The 25,437-nt window shown below is 38.8% G+C and overlaps 1 protein-coding gene across 8 annotated transcripts in view; it reads right to left on the reverse strand.

The window, feature by feature from the left end:
• Positions 1–25,437, reverse strand: part of CHRM3 (cholinergic receptor muscarinic 3) — a 455,156-nt gene that overhangs the window by 225,363 nt on the left and 204,356 nt on the right. For 3 of the 8 annotated variants that reach the window (XM_044758496.2, XM_070492147.1, XM_070492129.1), the window contains exon 3: positions 15,916–15,978. The gene's annotated coding sequence lies outside the window, so the exon portion shown is untranslated. Of the gene's footprint in view, positions 1–15,915; positions 15,979–19,977; positions 20,130–25,437 lie in introns of those variants that run through there. The other 5 variants (XM_070492156.1, XM_044758503.2, XM_070492149.1 and 2 more) reach the window with 3 other exon arrangements.

A 25,437-nucleotide genomic window follows, 5' to 3' on the forward strand; every position in this document is an offset into this window, starting at 1 on the left:
TTTGGTAACCAAAATATATTTCTGACTGATGGAAAAAAATATCAGAGTACAAAAAGACAATTAAGAAAGAAAAGAGATTCTCAAATTCCAGTTCTTGTATCAATCTTGATGAATAGTTCACATAAGTCGCTGACCTTTCTGTGTTGAAAATCCGGGTACATAACTGCTGAGCCCACTTTGTTAGCCAGTCACCTGACTCCTTAATTCCAGGCTCTGCAGGTGAGAAAATTTAGCAGGATGGTACCTCTCAATTTACCTGGAATAGTCAAAATTGAGTGCAATAGTACAGTCACGTGCCACATAATGATGTTTCGGTCAGTGACCGATCACATATACCACGGTGGTCCCATAAGAACGGTACCATATAGCCTAAGTGTGTAATGGATTATATCCTCTAGGTTTAGATAGAGTGTGCAAGTACACTCTATGACGGTTGCACAAGAATGAAATTGCCTAACAACACATTTCTCAGAACATATTCCTGCTGTTCAGGGATGCGTGACTGTATTAAAGAATATTGCTTCTGTTTTCCTCAATATCCTTGCGTAAAGCTGGATAATGTTACAATGGCAAGAAGAGAGAGAGAACCTTGGGACATTTTAGGTATTCCAGCTCCTCTTCATGTTTCACTGTACAATGGTTGTCTACAAACTTTATTCAATGTAATATCATTAAATAGAATTTTAATGGATTTGAAATGGTACATACATACATGAATATACTATGCATAAATGTTCCTACAAATACACCTGTTGGGCTTTCTTGTGAGAAGCCCTTTTTTATACTTAGACTAAGTCCTTTGTACTAGTATAGTGGTAGAATATCCTTTCGTTTTCCTAAAAATGTTGACAGTGCTGCTGGCCCAGTGGTGTAGTGATAAAGTTCACGCACTCTACTTCAGCGGCCTGGGGTTCAGGGGTTCGGATCCCGGCTGCGGATCTACACAGCACTCATTGGACCATGCTGTGGCAGTGTCCCACATACAAAATAGAGGAAGACTGGCAGAGATGTTAGTTCAGCGACAATCTTCCTCCAGCAAAAAAGGGGAAAGATTGGGAACAGATGTTAGCTCAGGGCCAATCTTCCTCACCAAAAAAATGTTGACAGCAAAGATTAGTTGCTTTTTTAAAATGACTCCCATTTTCAAAACCAAAACTTCATACTTCTCTATCAGCCTCCTAAACTATTTTGAAATCCTAAAATTTGAGAACCACTGCTATAGAAGGAAATAACTCTTTGATGTGCACAGCCATCAAAACATTTCAAGGGATATGTCTTTTAGAAACAAAACATAGAAGTCATGAAAACGAAATATGATTACTGTGGTTAGAAAAAAATTTATTCAATAATAGTTTATTTTTAACTCATGTAAGTGATATTTGTTCTTTACAGAGAGTTTGAAAAGAAGAAAAAATAAAAGCATTTTTAAAATCACTTATAACCCAACACCAATATTTTTACATGTCAGTTCTTTTTCATTGTCCTAATATTTATTTTTACAAAAATGAATGGCATTAAGTCAATTGTTTAATTTCATAAGACTTAGGAAGCCCTTAGAAAGACTGCCCATAACAAGAAGACGTTTCAAGATTACACTAATATCATGCCTGATTGTGCAGGTTAATAAACTAGTTTTAGAGATAAGAAGTCAGGTGGGCACCAAGCTCTGAGAGTGAGATGAAGGTGGCTAAGCCTCAGTTTAAAGAATTACACCAAGAGAGAAAGCTGGCCGAGAGCCATGTGTATGAGGACATCTGAAGTATGTTTAATTTTGGACTCTATGAAAATATCTTGAAACCAAGGAGCTCAAAAAGCCTTTGTTAGAAAGGCAGGAACAAATGAAAGTTTGATTATCCCCCATTCAACAGATGGAAAAAACCAGGCTCAGCCAACAGTCCAGGAGGTCAAAAAAGGGACTAAAGTTTCTGATGCAGGCCTGAGCTCTATTGTTAAAGCTTGCAAGTTTTTGTAAGAAACAAGAAACAGTTTGACTTGACTTCGCTTGGCCTTTTGGCCTGCAAAAATACTAAGGCAGGCTGACATTTCGGCTACAAATTTTACAGCTGTGTAATCACTGGGGTCTGGGAGACCTTCCTATACTTGGTTCAGCTCTTGAATGCCTTTTGAGACCAAGACAATGGAACTTATAATTAGCAAACTACCATAAGTCTCAGAGTATGACACATGAATAGAATTCTTCCTTTTTTTCTTTCCCTGCACAGGGACATAAAAATAGAACAAGTAACTGGTATATTTGCACTTCTATTCACACTTACTTTAAAAATATATTGAAAGATGGAACTTAGTAAGAGCAACGCCCAGTATGAGGTGAATGATTTTTATTTTCCTCTAATATTGAGTCTTCTTGTTGACGTGAAAGCGTCAACCCGAACTTGTTAGAAAGGCATTTGTTCCAAATTGTCCTTTCCTTTCTATCCCCAGTGTTACAAATCCAGTCCCGGGCCTTATCACTTTTCCTGGGCCACTAAAATATCTCCTCTGATACAGTGTCCCTACTTATTCACGATTTAAACCAACTCACATATGGATGCCAGATAAGTGTTGTGAAACACATCCCTGATCGCATCAGTTCTCAACTCAAAAACAACATACGACTAGCCATCACAGAGAAATCAGGAAGTGAACAGTTAAGGTCCTTCAAAATCTGATCCACACCTACCTTTACAACCCATTCCTCCTCTCCAGCCCTGTGCAATCTAGAGCTTCCAAAGCAGACTTTTTACCCTTCCTTCATGTGCTTCAAGCTTTTCTGGCTCTGTTATTTCCTGTGCTGTTCCCTCCAAGAATACTGGAACTCACTCTCAAGATTCTATCCACCCTCCCAAGGCCAACCGTAACAATCTTCTCTCTTAGAAGCCCTGCTGACACCCAGCCAGATCACTCCTTCCTCTGATCCTCCTCAGAAAATTTCCTCTATGCCTACTCATTTAATTTTGTCTTGTATTTTAAGCATATGTGTCTCATTTTCCACTGCTGCATAAGGTAAAGAGCAAAATGCTTAAGGATCCCTTATAAGTCTACATCATTTCTCAAAATCAGACTTTCTGGGATCTACCTACAGAGGTCTCTGTCTCTGAAGAGGGAACAGACTTCCCCTCATCCCCACCTGCACCTAGAGTCTACCTTCTCTCTTTCTATCAAAGGCAGAATGGCCATATCATATCACGCATTTACATCATGCATTACTGTAAATGATGTAATCCAGCATCTTAGGTTATTTAGCCTCTCATCTTAAGATGATTCTTTCTAATTATGAAGTCTGTTATGCTAACTTTTGCAAAATAGCTCTTTACAATGAACAAAATGCTGTCTTATGGACCACTTCCCTGGACTTTCACAACTCTGTGAGATAGGCTGATGTGACCAGCCCACACTACTAAAGAGGAAAAGGAGATTCCAAGAGGTTAAGTGATGTAAGTAGTAATGTAAGAAGAAAAAACTTTTAGTGGCAGAAGGAAACTCAGAAAGATTATCAGATCTGTTTGCAAGTTCATGCTGAGGAGAGGATTGGGGAGGTAGAAAGGCCACAGTGAGAACTCTTCTTCCTCACTATTTCCTTTTTCCCCTGCTCAGCAGAAGGGAAATAATAAAAATAGCTAAGATTGACTGAACGCTTACAAAATGGCAGGCACTACCTTTAGCACTTTACATGTAACTCTCTCGCTTACCTCACATAATAGTAGTTATGAGGTGCCTGTCACTACAGAGTACACATGATGAAACAAGATCAGAAAATTGGCTTGCCCAAGGCGGAATGGGGATTTGAATTCAGATCAATTTGTGTTAAAGCCCACATTTCTAATCTCTAGGCCAACTCTTCTCACATTTTATGATTTAGTGTGAATCACCTGGAGAACTTGTTACCTGTAGATTCTGATTCAATAGGGTTGATATGGGGTCTGAGATTCTGCATTTGCAGCAAGTTCCCAGGGGATGCGGATGCTGATGGTCCATGGACCACACTTTAAGTACCACTTTCTTTATACTCCACTCAGAAAGTGCTAGAGTTAGTCACTTGGGCCACTGATTTTCCAATTCTGAGGACTAGCCTGGGTCCTGGAAAGAAGGAAGGAGAGAGGATGTCATTCTGTCTTAGCCAAGCCTCCTATTTGGGCTTCTCTGACTACCCTTCCACTGTTCCCTGTGCCACACTTCATCACCTCCAGCTTAAATCTTACCTTCCTGGTTCTCTCATAAAAATATTTTCATTTTGAACACATGTAACATTATTTCAGGTAATACTTAATAGTATCATTTTGTACCATAACCTCCTTTTTCTGTCTAGAACACAATCCTATCTACACTTACATTATATGCATTTCACATGCCCTGCTTTGGTTCTTTGACTTGACACATTGACTCATGTAAAACTCCCTAATTTATTTAGCTTTCCACATTTTGTATATTTGTTTGTAAATAAACTTGTAGAACGTGTTGGCTATTTTTTTCTAAGATGCAGATCTCCAATTTGTTATACACATTGTAAACATGGGCTTTAGTCATTCATTTCTCGGTCCATCATTTCCAGTAGCTACGATGTACCAGGCACTGTGCTAGGTTTGCCCTGATGATCATTATATTCCTTTTAGAAATCAAAACACTTAAAATATGTATTTCTAACTCACTATTTTTATATTATATGTACGATTCTACAAAACAGTATTTTAATTATATAAATTTAGCTTACTTAGTTTTAACTGTTTTGTGTACTAGTTCAGGTGTGGTAATTAATGTCACTTTCCAATATAAAATCTCATTACCTGAAGTTAGCCTCTGCAGATATTTGTTCTAAAATGTGCCCAGGCACACATAAAATCTCCTTTCACCTTTAGTGAAGTGAAAATGAATCAATTTTTATTAAACTTATCAGCTTCAAAGGAAAGGCTGGTCCTTGGCCACATCATCAGGCTTAGATGGCTTCCATTCTGTTAAAAATTAAGTTTTGAAAACTTTGCTTTCAAATCACAAATCACTGTCTCTCTCCCAATCTTCTTTAGAAAGATACCAATCTCTGGATGCCCGGTTAAGCCATCCCTGACACTCACTCATATGTCTTTTTCCCTTTTACACTCACTTGCTGCATGCTGGGAACTTTACATGCAATTTCTTTTTTATTCTCACAACAATCATATATGGCAGATAGATTATCGTCCCCATTTTACAGATGGAAACAAAGTCTTAGAGAGGTGAATAACAACCACTAATACTCACTGGGCATGAAATATACATAGTAGGCTCAACTCTACAAACTTTACAGTCTTCTCATTTATTGCTTATCCCACCCACGAGTAGGGTCATCCTTAACCTCCATGTTACACAAGAAGAGCCGAAGTGGGAAGGGCTGAGTGCTTGAACCAAGTTGACATAATCAGTTTGTGGTGGGGCCGGGGTCGCAGCATAGGAGTCCAGTCCAGAGCCTGGGCTCTCACCCACCACCAGCTAACCTGACGGGGGTCACACAACTGAAGGAAGATGGCAGAACCCGGACCCAGAAGTCTGTCTGAAAACAAAGCCCCTGAGGTCAGTCACTGTGCACATGGCTTGCTTTCTTCAGAGCCATCCTTCTAAATCCAAAGGACAAGTTTAAATTTGTATGTTATTTGAACTCAAGGGAGCATAGGGCTCTGCTACCAAGTTCCTCAGAGTTGGGGAAAAAAAAGAAGAAAAGTAATAATAATTTGAGAACTTCCTTTTCTGACCATCATCAAATATCATATATCCACCCACTGGCATCTGTGCCCACGAACTCTACCTTCCCTTCCTGCACCTACCCAACGCCAGCCCAGCCCATTGTTCCTTCTCACCCATTCAAGGCTTGCACTCCTGAAATGTCCCTCCCTCTCGTCCAGTTTATCCTTCCTTCCTTGATTATTTCCCATTATTTCATAAACAGGCTTTAATATTTCCTGGCTTAAAAAGCCCTCCCTTGATCCAAGGTCCTGCTTCTTCTAACTGGACCACAACCACTACCATAAATGTTTCTGCTTCCTTTTAAGATCAAACTTGCCTATGAGGTTGTCTATAGCACTTACCTCCACTTCCTCACCCCCAATTCTGTTTTTAACCCCATTTCATATCTCTAACATTTTTCTGACTACCAATATTTCTATAATAAACATTATACTACTCTTGCAATTAAAATATATAAAAATGTGTATATAATACACTATTATACACAGCACCACACACACACACATGCCCCATCACAAAAAATACTGTGACTCATGAAAACTGTGTGTGTACATCAATGTTATATTTCAAATTCTTAAATATCATTTATGTATCAATTTATGTATCAATCTTTTCCTTTCCTTAGTCTTGAGACTGAAAACCTCTTTTCTTGTCAATCTTCTTCCAGAAGATTTTATACAGATACAAATTTATCACCAGGTCATCGTGGGCTCTCCTCTCTCGCAGCCATCCCTGTGTTAGTCCCTTACACTGTGCCCCATGGAATCTCTAATCCATTGTGAACAGTCTACCAACTGGCTTCCATTTTTTCCCTCACATCTTTGTTTTGGCTTTTCCTTGATATTGTCATGTTCCCTTTTGCTTTCTACTCTTCAAATTTCCCCTTTTTCAAGCTATCTCAGACTTAAATGGAGGAGGAAAGAGGGCTGGCTCACCTCTAATCAGGGCCATTTCTAGACGTACAGTTGTGCACCCTATTGCTTAGTCTCCTTTGCTGTCCACACCCTATGGTTATACTTCATCTCAAAATCACTTCCAGCTAAAGATAAATAGTGCATCCTCTACCATCAAGCAGCTGATAGTAAAGAGACATAGATAAAGATGCATAGACAGGGGCATTGTAGAATGAACAGCCTCTAAGATAAGGGCTCTCAAGGAGCACATGGAGGAAAACAGGTTTAGAAAACTTGGCAGAAAAGGGCAAGAAGAGATTCCCACATAGACTTCGATGATCAGTGGAAGTTATCACGGCTAAGTCATGCTCTTGTAACAGGAAGAGGCACCGCTGAGCTTGGGGGAGGGTGGGGAGAAGCATGGTGTCTTAGAGGATCTTTTTTTAAGGGTAGAGAGACAGATGGAAATTAGGAAATGATAAAGACTGAAGTTTGAGAATTAAGCAAAAATCAAACCACATGCTCAGAAGACTAGTTCTGTTTTTTTCTTTTTAAGTCAATGGAGAGTCTATTTCAAAGAATGAAATAGTTAATATTTATTGAGGGCTTACAATGTGCCACTTATTATCTTTACAACACTCCCGTGAGGCAAGCCTATTATTTTTTCCATTTTATAGATAAGAAAACTGAGAAATACAATTTAAGTAATGCTAAGGTCACACAACTAGGAAGTGGCCGAATTTGAATTACGATTAGATTTGCAATTCGGAAAGATAAAGGGATGTATCTGGTTTCTGGGTTGCACCTGTATGATACACATGAGGCTGGGACAGAGATATAGAGAAGTGAGAGGGGCAAGAGGAGCAGGGGAGTTCAGTTTTGCCATTCTGATTTGCGGGCGTTTGGTGAACATCCATCTAGAGTTGTCCAGTTGGATATATAAACGTGGACTAGGAAAGATGTCTAGGCTGGAGGCAGAGATTTGTGTCATTGGGCTAAACATCATAGTTAAGCCTGGAAATTAAGTGGATTAAGAAGAAAAAAATTCTGAAGAGAACTTCGGGGGGCAGAGAAGGGGATTTGCCCTTTAACAGTAGACAGAAGAAGAAAAGAGAAAGGAAGGAAGGGAGGGAGGGAGGGACAAGGAGGGAAGGAAAAAAGGAGGGGGAAAGAAAAACTGACAATGAGGGGGAAGCGGTATGAAGAGATTCAAGGAGAGGGAGCTTCCTTGGAGTTAAGGAAAGAGAGTTTCAAAAAGATCAGTGGTAAGAAAATTTGCAGAGAAGTCAAGAAAGTTAAGGATCAAAAATTCTTGGGGTTTATCAACTAGGAGGTCTTTGCTCATTGTGGCAACTGCAGTTCTGGTGAAGTGGTGGAATCAGACGCCGAACTGTAGTGGGCTGAGGGGTGCTGGGAAGATGAGGAAATTGAAGTAAGGAATAGGGTCATGGAGGGGCAGGAAGAGATGGAGGGAGAGACAGAAATCAAAAGAGAACCTAGGCAGGGGTGTTTGTTTTTTCTTTATGATTTGAAGCCGTTTTACACTTATATATGAAAGGCAAATCCTTAAAAGAACTAGAAAGTGTGAAGACACAGGAGAGAGCAAATATACAAGACTGATGGAGAAAGGAATAAGACCCAGATTCCTCCATGCTGTCTTTGAATTTATTCTTTCTCTCACTCCTGCTGGCAGTGTCCTCTTTAGGCTTGAATCTCCTCTTTCCCACTAAAAGTTAGCTGTATATTTTCCCATCTTTAATCTATTTTCACATAGTGTTGCCCAGTTAATTTTCCTCATGTTTTCCCCCTGTTTATACTCTTTCAGTGGTATTCTGTTATTTTAAAGATAAAATCCAAGCTCCTTTAGAAGTCAAAGTCCTTCTCATTCTGTTCTTACCCACCTTTCCCATCCTTAGGGCCCATGCCCAACATCCACAACCCAGAATCCTGATGCTGTCACTTGCATTCTCCCGGACAACTATGATCCCTTGAAATGCTCTCTGTTTTCTTTCTGCCGACATAAATTCTGCCCTTTCTCAAGTCTCACAATAAGTCACCCCCTTCTTACAGAGGAGTGTCTCTATGCCCCTGAAGCCATATAAAAATGTTACCTTTTATTCTACCTTGGCATGTTGTTAACACATCATAAACATTTTTCCAAAGGTTACATCTGTTTATCACTGTGGAAAGCATCAAGGATATAAACATGTTAAAGATACAGCCCATGATAACAACGGGGTCGCGATCTGTGTGGTATTTAAACCACTTGGTTCCATTACTTATATCTGGTTTTATATTTAACTTATAACTTTAAAAAAATACGTGTTTAGCTTATCATCAAAACTGAACTGCAAGCTCTTCAAGGATAGAAACTGTGTATTAAAGCATTAGTACAGATCATCTAAACTTTCTATCTCAGGAACATACAGCAGGAATTGAATAACTATTTTGCTGAAAGGGAAATTGGATAGAGTTTGCGGTCCCGGAAGAATAAGAAACTGTGTAAATTGAATTTTCTTTTTTTCCTATGATATGCTGAAATGTAAATATACCACTTCCACAGCTTTTGCCTTTTATCGCATTATGCGAGTATTTTTACAAGGCATTCTTATATGTGCTTTGAATTTATTTTTTCTTATACTTGCACTCACGCTGCTGTTATTTGGTGTGAAGACTGTGCCCCTCATTTTCACATTCATTTCTACGACATTTTCATTGTAAACCTAACAGCTCTTCCATTTCTCTTGGAATGTAATTTTATTTCTACATTCTGGAACTGTGTCTAACACCTTCTTTTAGTTAAAAAGTATCATCTACTAACTCTAAACTTAAAATTTTATGAAATTAATCACCTCAGTTATTTCACCTGATTAATTTTCTATAGCTGCTCTTTTGTTGTAATTTTTCATAGTCATTTCATAAGATTTCTTTCATTTTTAATTTCCATATTCTGATACTATTTGTGGTTTGTTTTATCTCCAATATGATAATTTATTCAACTTATTTTGATTTTGTTTTTTGCATTTTATTTCCTTTGTGTAGATATAGTGTAACACAGATATCTGTCTCCCAAATGTGCCTTTTACTTAAAAATACTGTCTATGATTTTCTATTTTACTTTGTTCCTGATTTGGATTTTCTTTTCCTTTTACTTCAAATGTTCCTCTGAGAATTTAAGCGTTATTTTTATTTTTTATTTTTTTTAAGGATTGGCACCTGGGCTAACAACTGTTGCCAATCTTTTTCTTCTGCTTTATCTCCCGAACCCCCCTCTCCGCCCCCCCACCCCCCCCGTAGACAGTTGTATATCTTAGTTGCAGGTCCTTCTAGTTGTGGGATGTGGGACACCGCCTCAACATGGCCTGACGAGCGGTGCCATGTCCGCGCCCAGGATCCGAACCCTGGGCCGCCACAGTGGAGCGCGTGAACTTAACCACTCGGCCACGGAGCTGGCCCCCCTAAGCATTATTTTTAATGCATTGTTTTAATTTTGGGTCATTCCTGAAAACTTTAATTTTGCTTTTTAATCTATTCTCATATAACGTATTACAATCTTGCTGGAGAACTATTTGATTTACTGCTTCTACCTAATGTGCCCTTTTGAACCTAACCTTAGGCATTCCCACATGCTGGGCTGCAGCGCCCTGGTGCATAAGATACATGCCATGCCTTCAGACACCTGTGTAGCTAGCAGGGCTGGGCAGGGGCGCCAGTCCTCAGAGGCTGGTGTGGCTGAGCCCAGTCTGGTGCTAAGCCCCAGGTCTCACAGGCTGCAAGCATGATGGGGACGCCTGGCACCTGCTGCTCCTCCACAATTCTCTGCGCACAGCCAAGGTGGGGTCTGCCACCTGGACATCAAGTTCAGTGCCCAGCCAGAGTGAGCTGCTGCCCCTCGTGGACAAGGGGCTGTGAACTGTTGGAGGAACTGGAGGTATAGTTGCCAAGGGGTGCAGTGTACAACTGGAGGAGTAAGGGGTGCAAAGGATTCAGGCTGTTGGTTCCTGGGAGAGAGGACAGCTCTCCTTGGCAGGCCCACATCTCTGTCTTCACCTAAGGCAGATACTTTTGTCTAGTACCGCCCTGAGACCCAGGCAGTGAGCTCCCTGCCTTGGCCCTGTGCATCACTCCAAGATAATGCCCATGGGCAGTAGGGTTCCTTCTAGACCAGGCTTCATACACACAGGCTCCCAGAATCCCTTGCCCAAAGGCCCATATCCACTCATTTCTAGAGTATACAGTGGTCTCTTCACCAGACACATCGTCCAGTGCACCTGGAACCCAAAGGGTCACCATGGGACAGCCTTGACACAGAGAGAAGGGCGTGTGTGACTTTCAGGCTGAGTGGCCACAAGTGCGCTCCAAGCGTGAGGCCCCTGGAGGATCAGGAAACAGCCAAGGGTGGGAAGGCGGGGTGGGCCCAGGGACTCCAACTGTACTTTTGCTCCTGGTTCCACAGACAGGGTCAAGCCCACTTTTGTGCATTTATACCTGATCTGCCCTTTTAGTGAGGTCCAAGCTATGTGCAGGGTGATGGCTAAAAGAGAATATGTGCTTTCCACTATTTTTAAAAATACTTGGTACTAAAAAGTTAGGTTGGAATCCAAAATCATTTGCCTTATCCTAAGAAATTTCAACATTATATCTGTCAGTGAAAGAAAATAATAGCTGTAAGATTCTTTAAATATGATTTCAATTGCAGAAACTTCTGAATGGCTATAAAATAGGATTTAAATTTTCTATCATCTACTTGTTCTCACAAAGCATCACACAGTTAGCAACTGTCAAGACTTTGGAGAGACCATTGACCAAGAATTACAGGTCCCTATTTCTAACATAAAACCTGATAAAAAGAAGTTATGTGTAAATTTACACTACTTATTAAAATACTTGAAAATATTTTATTTAGAAATTCTATATAAATTCAATGCTTAGTATTCTTCCCAATACTTTTTATTTTCTCTTCTTTTAATACTAAGGATATATATTGAATTTTTTCACAAAATTCTATATAGATGCCCCCAAAATCCTATCTAATTTCCCCATGTACCATATAAAGTGGGACAAGATGAGAAGCATGTATCCAGCTCAACAGAGCTGATTAAGAAAAGCTAAGGTACCCTGACGGGCAGCTGGGGAAGGATATTCCCACATTCCATGCAGTATGTCTTTGTATCACAAACGTCTATTATGTTTGACTTTTATTAGAAGTACATCCTTTAATAAAGTGGATTTCCTTCCTTTGTACAATTTTAAAACCAGATTTTTCCCCTCAACAGATCAGCTTCAAATTTTTTTTAACATTTTCCTAACATGTAATTATCATCTTCCAAAGACCCAGAAGTGCTGTCAATGTGACTGAAATCAGAATGTAAATATTTTATACACAGCTGTCAAATCTCAATTGGCAGAAAACAAAAAGCCCCCGAATTGCTGTAATCTAACCACAAGGCTACATCATTTAATTGACAGATAAGACATTTTTCTAGTTTCCATTTTCCCATCAGCATTATAATACATTAGCACGGTGTGCCATTCTGGAGAGTCACTGTGACAATTTACTTGAAGATGGAATAAACTCTGAAACGCTCTAAGGGAGATGCCGAGCACAGTAACTAAATTCTGTTTCATGGAACGTTTTTCACACTCACTGTATTTGGAATATCTGTTACAAACACGGACTAAATATTGGCATCATGGGAATATAATCATGCCCTTTCTTTTTTTTTAAAAAAAAGGCCAAATTTTGTTCTTAGCGGTTCAATAATTTATTATTTCATCCTTTTGGGCATTGATTCAACAAACATTTCTGATTGTCTCTGTGCCAGACTTAGCTAATAAATCTAGGTAAGATTCCAAGAACTGTGCTCTGTCACCCATCATCATAGATCAGAAATGCTGCTACTAAAAACACCTGACATGGTCCCTCCCAAGGCCTTCCTGCTATTTTCACTGTTGTTTGTCTCTCTTCTCAGATTTGTTTTTCATCTTTCCCTCCAAGAAATAGACACATCTAAGCAATAGACATGTCAGGGACATCTAAAAACATTGCTTAATTTCTGTTGGATATTTGACCTATGGCATGTTCTGCCTCTACATTCATTCAGCAAATATTTACTAAGCTTCTTGCATGGAACAGGCATCATGGTTTTGGCAGTGAAGAAAGACAGACAAGGCCTTGCCCTCATGGAGTTTAGATCATTCTACAGCGAGAGATAAAGAAGAAACTGTAAACAAATATGGGAACTCTTCATGTCTTACTAAATTCCTTAAGCTATATAAGTATTTTCTCCAGATGGGGACATTTTAATATACCTTAAAAAAATAAAACTTGCAGTTTTTCAAAGGAATTAAATTTGGGTGCCTGATATAGGGCTCACTTTGAGAGAATGGTTAGGGAAGGCCAAGGCAGCCGAAACTTGATTTGGAAGGGCCAGGCACAGAGCACCGCAAGCCAGGGCTCTGGGGGGAAAAGAACACAAAGAAACATTCAAGGAACAGAAAAAAAGACAGGGACACTGGAGTGGAGGAAGCGAGGGAGAAGGGGAATAAGTAGAAACCAGATTGTGTTGGATGTGTAAATCATGGTAGTGCATTCGGGTTTTACTCTAAATGTGGAGGAGGGAGTTGAAAGGTTTTGAGGTCTCAAACAGGAGAGTAACAAGCTCTGGTCCAGGTTCCCCTGTCACTGGTGTACACAGAATGAATTCTGGAATGGCAAGAATGGAAGCCAGGAGACCAGCAGGAAGCTTATGCAGTTGTCCAGGCAGGACAGAATGATGATTTGGAGTAGGGTTGTAAAGGAAGAGACAGAAAGAGATTAAGAGATTCAGGATGTGTCTGAAAAAAAGGAAAGGAAGAGAAAAATAACTGATAAATCTTAGGTTCAGTGGCCAAAAAGAAAGTTTGGCTTTAGTAGATACAGCATTTCTCTGCTTAGCAAAAGAGATCCAAGAAGGTAAGCTATTATTTTCTACTAAGAAACTACCAGAATTTCTTACACCCTCAATTTACAAATAAAGATCAAAGGTCTAGGGAGGTGAAATGGCTTTCTTAAACCTCAAAAGAGCTGGCTGTCACCTGCATTTCCGTCTTATATTTTCCAGCCCAGAGACTTTCCCATTATCCCACACCTCTTCCCCTGTCACAGCTTAGTACCACATTCAATACCTTGCACGACTTTCTTTGCAAAGGAATTTCTACATATAATTTATCTTTTACCTGAATTTTTTTTTTCTGAACCTAGAAAGTAGGAGTGAAGGAATGAAAATTGTTAGAAGGAGAATATTTAACATCAGGACTGTAGATTAGAAGCTGAGTTTTGGTGGCCATACTTAGACCATTATCTCTAAACTTTTATTTCAAAAGAACAAAAAACAATAAAAGAAATGTGGAATTAATATTTCCTTCACTTGCTTTCATAAGCAATTCCAATTTATCCTGATTCCCCAAACCAGAGTTTTCCCTTTCCTTTTTTTATTTTTAAATATGGAATAGCTTCAGTTTACTTAGCTTTATAAACAGATAATCTAATGGAAATTCTGTGTTACTGCAGAACATTCAAGGGGTTGGTGAACTGTTGATGTCACTGACTAGTTATCAATATAATCAGCAACCACACAGGCTCCCAGCATGATATTCTCAGGACAGCACTGAGCCAGCAGATTACAGAGAAGGGCAACTGACAGGTCCAAGATCAAACCTCAACTCTGGCGCTTATTATCATAGGACAAAGTTCTTAACATCTCAAAGCATCAGTTTCCTTATCTGTAAAATGGGGATAATAATACTTACTTGAAGGCACTTCATGAAGAGTAAATTAGGTCTAGGTGCGTATCTAGTACAATGCCCAGCTATGAATGCTAGTGAACTGGCTGTATCTGCAAGTTTGTTTTAACTTTCTGCTCCAATATCCCTGGCTGTAGCTTTTGTCCTTGTGGTTACAAGATGAGGGCTGTGCTTTACATTAACCATGTTTTTTATTTTCTGTTTTTTGTGATGCTTTGATATCTTAAAAGCTTACTGGCCAGGGAGAGACTGCCCCTCCCAGGGCTAGCCAATTCTTAGAGATAACAAAGGGTCTGGCCTAGAGCACATCTTTCATGTGTAACCCAAACAATCCTGAGTCTGTAGTCCCAACCACCCTCTTTCCCAACTCTCACACACCAAGCCAATTTTTGCCCTGCCCCAAATCAACCCAGTGCCAGGCACCAGGCAACCAGAGACCACTCCTATAGCCCAGAGCCCACTGACATTATTCTAACTGGCCAGTCCTAAGCTGTTTACCCTGCCTTGCCTTGCTTCTCCTGTGGAAACTCCCAATAAAGACTCTGACCTAGGCTTTCTCCTCATTCCTGTCTTCTGCCTCCTGACCAAACCTGGTGCTTCCCCACGTGGTCCTGGGTGGCTTGGAGTGCCCCCTTCTCTCAGGAAACGTAAGTAATAAATTCTTCTTTCAATGGCATGGACCTCTCTGTGTGGTCATTCAGTTACTTCCATAAACTAAAATCCTGCAGCTTTCCAGGTAGGAAGATGGGGTAATAACAAAGGAAAACATTCCACAAATTTTCTCTTGAAGTCTACTCTTTTGGTTCAGGAAGGGAAGCCCTCCCAGGCCCAACACCTAGAGCTCATTAGCCAGAATCGAGTCATGTGGCCTCAGTAAAGGAGTCTGGGAAGGCAGAGATTTTTAAACTGGATACTTTACTGTCCTTCAAAACATGAGAAATTTTCTTTTTTAGGAAGAAAGGAGGGGAGAATAGGTATTGGGTAGGCTATTAGCACTGTTTGCTGAATAGAAAAAGTATTACTAATGATAACATTCAAAAAGGATTGAGCTTTTCCACGTGTTGCTCTTTCTTTGTATTCACAATCAGATTTTGTACAGCATTCTGAATAAGGCAATATAAATCAAAGGATGATATTTAAGCTTCTATGAATTAGACAAAGTATAAGGTCTTATATACACTAAAAATTCAAACATTTTGCACTTTTTAAAAAAACCATATTGCTACAGTTAAGATACAAATTACAAATGAATATTTGAAACAAAAATCAACTTATTTCATATTTCAACAAATATTCCTTCATTGTAATTCTGAATCTGATGAGCAAATAAGCAAAAAAGTATCTTTATTAAGACAAAAAAATAGAGCATGACTATATTTATGTTATGATGCACACAGTAGCAATTATAAACTGTATTGAAAAACACAAACTTAGAAATTCCTATTCCTCATTAATCTGTTCGTACAGATCAAGGTATAAACTCTTTTTTTTAAAGCAAAGACTTTAACTCAAAAAAAGATCTTACCTTAGCGTACCTTAGCAGAAGTTCCAAATGTCATTTATTTGGCCTCTAATCAGAACACAGGTGCTAGAAGAGAATAAAAAAATGGTGTTAACATATAGCCAAGAAAGTCAATAAGTTACACAAAATGACTTGAGGAAATGTAAGAACATCACAGAATTTTCTGCATAGATCATGGTGCCTAACCACCTCAAGTAACCGATGAGGACACAGATGGTCCGAGAGTTAAGGTACCTGTCATTGGCAAAAGAAACACATCTATTGACTTCTGATGAAAGGAATTTTGGAAAGTTCCACTCCACATACCTGCCAAAGCTCCAGTCACAATGAAGCGATATAAAGTAAGAAGAAAGGAAACCAAAACAAAAGGATTTGCTCATTCCTTAATGTTACATGTTAGTGATGGTGCCTTCCTTTTTTAGCAAGTGAGTTAGTATTGTGTACTTTCAAGGAGAAGTCAAGGGAATGATCCCTTAGAAGTTCCAGTGTGCTATCTTCTCCCAGACACTATTGGACGAATACACATAGCATTATCTTATGATTAGTCCAGTTCCCATACAAGGATAGAACCCAATCTTAAAGAAAATGCCCTAACACCATTTTAGAAACTGACATTCACATTTTTAAAGCATACAGAGCCTGAAAGTTAGGCCAGAGCCTTAGGAAAGCACCTCCTTTAGAAGGCTGATCTGGAGAAAGAAAAAGAGGCACCAGGTTCCATGAAAGGAGAACGAGGGAAGTGTGTTCTTGTGAAGGACGTCGTTGAGGACAGAGGGTCAGGAAGAAACAGTAAGTGCTACGGAAGAACTTGAGGATGAGACCTGATAAGATATTATTCGATTTTTAAAAGGAGGACCTTGCAGTTTCTAGAGTGATGAAGGTGAAGTCAGATGACAAGAGGACAAAAAGAGGCTGTGAGGCGAGAAGTAGAGGGACTCCAGGGGCACGTGTGGAGGGATTTCCTCAGCAAGGATGAGAGGACCTTAGTGCAGCCTCCAAGAGTATGATCTGCAACAAGATAAGTGCAGAGATGGAGAGAAACATTTAATTAACAATTAAAAAATAGATTTGTATGTTGCTCTTTTTTTTTTTTTAAGCATTAATCTGCAAAGGATTGAGAAAAAAGAAAAGAAAGAAAAGTCACTGGTCCTTCATCAGTTTGAGAAGCACTATCCGAGAGAACATCAGCCACCTTCATCTCGATATCCCTTACTCCTTTCTTTAGGGGCTCTCCCGCTATTCCTTACAGTGCTAGAACTATCAATCAAGGGACCTTCTCCTACTTATAGCAAAAGGAGGACATCTGACCCATGCGAGGCCTCTTAGACTGCTCCTCTTCCAGGAGCCCAGGTCTGAAGAGTGTGTCCTAAAGAAGGAAATGGCTGGAGCTGATCATTTCATGAGATCCATTCACGTTATGCATGGGGAAACTGACGCTGGGGGTGTAAGTGAGCAGATGTCACTTGAGTCCAGACTGTCTGACTCTTTCCACTAGTTGTCTTGCCTCTTTTAGACACCGGCATCTCCTCAGGAAATAATACCTATACAATTGGAACTTGAAGAGAAAATTCAACAGTGTTAACACTCACATTCCTTCTAGAGGAAGTGATGGGTAAGTCATCAAACAGTATATCAGTGGGAGGATACAGACATTTCTGTCCCTCGTCTCTAACAAATAGATGTTTTCTGCCATATGAGGCTTGCCAGCCAGTGAGCCTAGAATTCATCTTTCACCATAGATTCCTACAGAACCTAAGAGCCACAGGGGGAGTACTTAGTGAATTCCACCGAGGCAGCTGTCACTTCTCTTATCATAACCTACTAAGTGTCTTGCACATAGTGGTTGCTCAGTAAGTATTTGTTACATGAATTTTATCATTAAAATGAACAAGTATCCAGATCATATTTGCCTAACTTACAATTAGGAGGTGCAACACACCTACATATTGAGATTCAGGTCATTTTAAGTAAGTAAATGCATATCACTCAATAATATAAAATTGTTGTACCATTAATGAATAAAGTAGAAATACACACTGTTCAGACATTAAAGTGTCTGCTAAGAAAAATATCTTGTTCACTAAATGAATTGGAGAATAATAACTGAGATATAACACTCTGAATTTTCTCGAAGTTTCTCTAATTTTCTCTAGTATTAGATGCAGCAAAGCATTCATTTTGAAAACCAGCAAGGGAACTGGCTTTCATCCTAGCTTCAAATTCATTCCATTGCAAATTAATTGCACACGACATTCATTTAGGGCTGAGCTTCAGATCTCTAAGTATAGATGACAGGTTCCTCCAGATCCCAGTAAACATGGTTTGAAAGGTTACATACTCAAAATACGATTGGCGATTCCAGAGACTGTTGTCATGATTATGCAGTTAGCCAGATAAAGAGGAAAACAATGCCAGAGACAGAATAATAATTATGGAAGGCCAGATGACAGGTTTCTTTCAATAGGCTAGCAAAATATTACTTTGATTTAGGATGCATATAGCTAAGTGTAGACTCTTTCGTTAATGTCTTTACAGCAGTAATTTCTCTCTGTCAGATAGTTGGGTGTTTATGGAATACTGATTCTGAGAAGAGTATTCCATGAGGGAGCAGTTTTGGACTCTTAGTATGATAATCTGAACAGTCCTATTTCCTTAAAACTTTACCTAAAAATTATATTTTCCTTCTTTCTAATTATTTGAACATGCATATTGCTCTTTTCTTAGGAAGAAGCAAAGCATTGGAGCAGATGTTTTGCAATCTAAGTGGGTGATAAACGAGTCTGTAGCCATCTGATTTGGACAGCGTTATACCTGCTCTCAGTCTTGAAATAAATAAGCTTAATTAACTAATTTAACTTTTTGTCTTCAGCTGAAATTAGATCCCAGACTCTTAGTGAGGACCTAGAATATTCCCCTTTTTAAATTTCACAATATATCTTTAGTTTTTTAACCTGCCTTATTGAAGGCTAAAATAACAAGTGCTTTGACAAACTTGAGCCTGACAGTCTGTTTTAGGGGAATAGGATAAATATAGTTCCAAAAATGTATATATTATGCTGTCTGGTTTGCATTAATTTCTTATTCAAAAACAGCATTCACTAAATATCTGTGCTCATTCAGATTCGTGTTGTACTCTGATCTGTTCCCATCAGAGCCCGTCTTCTCACTTTTAGCCATTCCATCTAGAGAGGGAGAGACAGAACCAATTAAAACACAAAACAGCTCTTAGGAATGAAATCATTCATTCCTTTGTTATTATTCCCAATTTGGAGATAAGGCTCAGAGATGAAATAACTGTCTCAAAGTTCCCTGGTAAGTAATTGATAAAGTTGATATACAAACTTGGATCCTTTTCATTTCAAATCCCACATAATAGTAGTAGTAACCACAACAGCAACAACAAATATTAACCTAATGCTCACCTCATCCTAGGCACTATTCCAAGGACTTTACATACACCTGATCATTTAATCATCACAGCCTATCTATTGCTACCCACATTTTATAGATGAGGAAACAAATGTCTGCTGTCTCTGTAGGCGAACCACAGCTCTACAGGGATTATTGAGACAAAACTTGGTGCTGCTTCATCTTTTTCCATTTATGATTCTCCTTCTCTGTCCATTCCTTCTTAGTTTACTTCATCCAAGTGACAGAACTGACACAACTCCCAGTTTGACCCACTTTGGGGGTTTGCTGTCAAGGAGTGTTGCCACCACCCCTGAGTGCAGTGTCTGAGGAGACATTGTAAACCCAGAATAATGTCCAGTGAGACAGGATGGTTGATGGAGAACACAACCTCTGAAGTCTTCCAGGGTTCTGTACTTGTCATCAGGATGGTAACAGACTCAGTGGTTCATCTAAGCTGACAAGACCTCAGCCAGTGGCTGGGAACATGGGCAAGGTTCAGTATTCTGATGTGAGTGGACTAGAAATGATGAAGCAGATCACTCGGTCCTTCACCTTCAGAGGAGGTGTGCTGGGGTGGAGGCTGGGTCTACTTTAATCAAGAATTAGGAGAGCAAACCAGGATTCGGGGAAGATGAACTACAAACACTGACTCACCAAGGCCCATCCCAGATCTCTTGGAAGTTACACAATTCCCAGAAGCCACCAAGTGGAGGAGATGAACCTCCATATTTGCTACACAGAGACGGGCAGGGCTGAGGCTTGCGGGCTGACAGTTTTCCGTTCTTACAGCTCCTCAAACCTGAGGCCTGCAAAAGTGGATGCTGAGGTTTTTATGAAATCTCATTACACCAAGAGTTCTAGAAATTCGAGACAATTATGCGAAAAGAAAGGCATTTCTTTCTATTTCAATTTTGGCAGAGAGCAGTAATGGGAGAAGTCCCCTGTCCATGGGAAAGGACAACTTGTCTATTCAGTTTCAGCAGACATAATCTCATACTGTTCAGATAAAAGTTGGAGGCTAAATTCAACTAAATGTACAAAACAGCATAAAGAGTATTATCCAAACTTTGTAATTTCACATTTCGCTCTATGTACACAGAAAAGTGACTGAAAGGAACTTCACCAATAATGTCAATACTCCTCGGTTGGCTCTTTCTGTAATTAGATGTGATTTTAGTGTTCTTACATATTTTAATTTTTTTATGTTAGGAAAAAAAATATTTAACAGCAACTAACCAGTATTTCTACAGTGCCAGTTAAATAACAGAAACTGATGATTGCTAGCATCCAACTGAGGTTTAACCAGTTCTTTCAACATTAAGCTATTTTAAAAACAAAAGAAAAGTTTTAAAGACAGTTTTAAATATCACTTTTTAAAAATATATATGTATATATTTCACACAATATGTTAACCATAAAGACATTTTAACAGTTTAATGAAATAATGCATGACCTTATAAAATCAGACTCTATAGATTATGCCTGCTGGCTGGAGTAGGCAGCTAAATGTCATTTCAATTTATTGCTCTTACTAAAAGACATAATGAAAACTTAGAAAGGAGAATCTTAGCATAAAAGAAAATATACACAACCTTAGTATCCTGTAGTAGCCTGTGTTTATTTTTCTCCCTGTCATGGACTGAATTGTGTCCCCTTGAGATTCAGATGTTGAAGCCATAACCCGCAATGTGACAATATTTGGAGACGGGGCCTTTAAGGAAGTAATTAGGGTTAAGTGAGGTCATAAGGTTGGGGTCCTGATCCAATAGTACTCGTGTCCTTAACAGAAGAAGAGGAGACACTCAAGCTCTCTCTCTTTCTCTCTGTCTCTCTTTGCTCACACACAGGGAAACGGCCATGTGAAGACACAGTGAGAAGGCCCTGTCTGCAGGCTGAGGAGAGAGGCCTCCCCAGAAACCAGCCCTGCTGGCCCCTGGATCTTGGACCACCAGCCTCCAGAACTGTGAGAGAAGAAATTTCTGTTGGTTAAGTCTCCCAGTCTTTGGGATTTTGCTGTAGAAGCTGAAGCAGACCAATACATTCCTATTTTGATATTCAGTTCTGCAGTGAACAAAAACCTGTGCAGATGATCTCTAGCTTTACCTGAAGTTTTGCCTTTTATTTTTCTTTAAAATCATAAAGTCATAGAATGTTGAAGCTGAAGGGAATTAAAGAATCACTCAGCCCAAGTCCTATCACTTCTAAATTTTCTCCTTTGATTATAAGTGGTGGATTTAAAATGAAACTTGAATTTTAAGTAGAATACGTATGATGATAAAATATTCCAATTTGCTAACATCTTTCAGTACAAGGATAAGAAAAACAAATCTCGAAACTTTACCTCACTTCATAACATAGTTAATTTGAAGGAAATTCATAGGAATGGCTATTATGTGGGGCCTATATCTGAATTAAAGTTGAAAAAGTTGTTTATGGCATGTGATTCATCATGATATTTCTACACCTGGTGAGGTAGGGTGGTCGAAAAGTACTTAATCTGTATTACTGGTAGAAATGAGGTGGGAAGGAAGAGGAGCTATGGGTTTACACACTTTCACTTTTCCTTTTATACAGAAAAACAATTATTTTCTACCTTTTTATTCCCACTGGATATAGAGCTATTTATGAGTTGATATATGCATTTGTGGGTAAACCTAGGAGACTAACTTATTTATGATTCTAAGGAGCCCATGGAAACAGAGTGGAAAGAATACTCAGGTGGGCAGGAGGCTGTTTTGTTCACCCTGGTTCTGCCATTGACTTTTTGCTCTTGGGCTTTAATCTCTGTCAGCCTGAATTCTAGACAACCTAACAATCTGAAGCAGAATTTGAAAAATGACCGCTTATATTTAATAATACATAGTAAAATGCCTGTCTTTTTATCTATTTTAGTTACAAAGTAATAAAGCTCATTTAATATTCAAACAATACCTAGTTACATAAAGGGAAAAAAATTAATGATTTTTCCTTCCTCCATTCTTACTCCTAAATTCAATCTTCTTGAATGTTCTTTGATGTTTATTGTTCCACATATTTTCTCTTATCGTTCAACATGCCCATTTCCTTTGCTATCACACTACCTTTCAGTTTACTATGTATATGCTCTTCTCACTAAACAATATGGTACATTTTTCTCATCAATCCATAGGGATCTAACTCATGCTTTGCAAGAGTTTGCAAAACCACCTCAGTATGGATGTGCCCTAACATATTCAACCCTTTTACTGTCTACGGGATCAGGATTGTTTCCTTTTTTCTACTGTAAACAATTTAGCAAAAATAATCCTTGTGCAAATGTATATTCATTTTTGTAGTTATAGATTCCTAAAACTATCACTTAGAGGACATAGGGTCTTCACATTTTATATTTTAGTAGATAATGCCACTCACTTATCAAAAAGGTTGTAGCAATTTTGTTTCTTACTTTCCTCACCATAATTGGGTATTATCTCTGTCTGTCTATCTATCTCTTGATGGATTGAGAAATCTATCTGATTTTTGGCCAGAAAATCTGTATTCTCAGCAGTATCTTTTCTTTATCTGTTGGGCCTCAGAGATAGTCTTGAACCAAGGACAGACTGGAAACAACCTTTGGCCAATGTTCCAAGGTGGCATAAGAGGGAGATAATCCTTGGAAGAAGATATTTTAGAAAAAACAACAGTAACTACTATTCAGAGAAAGGATTTTTAAAGGCTTGTGCTGTACTGAGAGAAAATGAGCCAGTGTTCCATTCAGTAAATTGCTCTACATGGAAAAACACATTCTGATTTAAAAGTCACTGTTAATATGTTCCCCATAAAACCATAATTTAAAAAATGTCTAACTCTCCAAATGGTTTCCTGTATTCTTTAAAAGTTCAAAAACAACCTGTAACAGAGGAAAAGGTCCAGCCTCAAAGTTCCTTAATTTCATAAACAATGTTATATCTTTAAAATGCTACTCTTCAGCCAGAGATAGCCCAGTTCAGATGCTTGGAAGTGTTAATCACCATTTTCTTCAGGTAACCTTTCAGCAGCCTCAACTCAGGTGGCTTATAATTACAGTCCTTAAATCTCAGTCTCTCTCTCTCTCTCTGAAATTGTCGTAATATGAATGTGAAAACCAGGAAGCAGTATTTCTTACGTGCAGTCAACTCAGTGTTATAGGGTCTAATCAAATAATACTGCTTTTACAGGGGTTCAAGGATCCAATTATAACGGAAAAAATACATACCTGGAGTTTAGACTCTTATAAAGGATATTCTTTTGGGTGCTTCCATCAGGAATCAGAGAAATGCCTTAAAGGACCACTAGTGAATTTGCAGTGCAAGATCTCTCGGGATTGGAAGAGCCAATCTCATCAACTACACTTTGGAATAGATTAGAAGGTGAAGAATTAGTAATGATCTTGGCTCAGTTTAAAACACCTTAGGCAGATATATTCTTAAAAATAGATAATAATAGTGAAGGTAGAGTTTGTTCTATTCCTAGGATTTGCTTGTTTGGAGAATAATTGTTTTCTTTCTTTTTACCTTTTTCACTCTTCATATCAGTACTCACAGGAAATTTCCATGTTGGGTCTTCAGCAACAGCTGAGTCTGGACTTTGGGCAGTAATCTGATTCGGTGCCTTGGTTTTTCATCCACAGCCTGAAGTTAAAACCACCAACTTACCTCAGAGGAATGATACAATAACTACACATCATGAGACAGGGAAAGGAAATACATCTAAATGATAATGTGACTGTTTTTGAATGATTAGAATGTGTGTGACTTTTTTTTTCTATCTAACATTCTTGTTTTCCAAGGCATTTTTCCTGTTCTTTTTAATGGGCATATATTACATTCTGATGAAAAAGTAACTTGAAAACAAATTCCCTATAATATGAAGCCTGAGCTCCTCTCCAAGGCAGAAGGGATCCTCCACGCCTGACAGACACCCTGCTGGCTCTCCAAGCTTCTCTCCTCACACTCCCCCTACAGGCTACTAGCTTCTTCTGTGGCTACCATGCTCTCTGTAATTAAGTCACCTTGGCTTATCTATTCATGTGTCTATCTCTTTCACAGGCTTGTTGGTAAGGACCATGTGCCCCAAACATGCCCATAAGTCCATGTTGTTGCCCAGGTAGACACACAGCTAAGACCTGAGCAAATAATGAAGTCATGCCTGGTAAATTCCAAATGGCAGGCACTTCTGAGAGTGTGCTGCAGTAAGCCAGACTCCTTAGGACTATAGTTGATGAAACAAACAAATAAACAACAAAAAAACAAAGAAAATTAACAACTGCAGGCAGAGACTGAGAAGATTAATAAATGCTTCTATAAGATACAAGATAAGCAGGATACTTAGGGACATTGTCATGAAACAATAATAGTGTGGGGACATAAAAGGGACTGTCACAAGCTATTCAATCCAGACACAAAAGGAACCTGCAGTGGACCATTATAGTGGTCATCTTATCTACACATTGTCATCCATTTTGTGTGTGTGTGAGGAAAGCAATGGAAATTAATATTGGAATTCTACACCACTTACAGTGTGCTGGATATAATTATGATTATAAAAATAAAGATATTTTAACACCACATTGTAGGTTCAAATTTTTTGGCATAACTCTTTATCATTCTTATAAAAATTAACTCTTCTTGGTATTGTTGTAGAAAACCACCTTAACTGTGTAGATTATGATAGTGGCCAAGAAGATAGTGTTCAGAGTAGGGAAAATGAAGCAATCAAAAGAGCTTCATATGTGTTTACAACATTTTCTAGACTGTACTTGATATCCCAGGAGCCTCATAATATTAAAAATAACATTTGGTACTCAAATAAATTTGAGAAATTCTGGGTTAAAAACTATGTTACCATTATTTTTACAACAGGATCACTCAGAAGTTAAAACAGATACGCATTGTGAGTTTCCTAAATGTGGATATATTTTGCTTTTCCCAATCTTGTTTGGCCAGGTAAGGTTTTCTTAGGGGAACTAGGGTAAATGCTGCATTGCACAAACAACTCAGGATCCTTTTCTACTTCAGTATAGAAAAAAAGATCTATTCTTCAAAGTCTAGCCTAGCTTGAAAATGAATTTGCTCTTGAGTCTCAATAAGTTTTTCCCCTAAATTTATAAACTCCATA

The sequence above is a fragment of the Equus asinus genome, chromosome 2, assembly GCF_041296235.1.
Source record: "Equus asinus isolate D_3611 breed Donkey chromosome 2, EquAss-T2T_v2, whole genome shotgun sequence".
Classification (NCBI taxonomy): domain Eukaryota; kingdom Metazoa; phylum Chordata; class Mammalia; order Perissodactyla; family Equidae; genus Equus; species Equus asinus.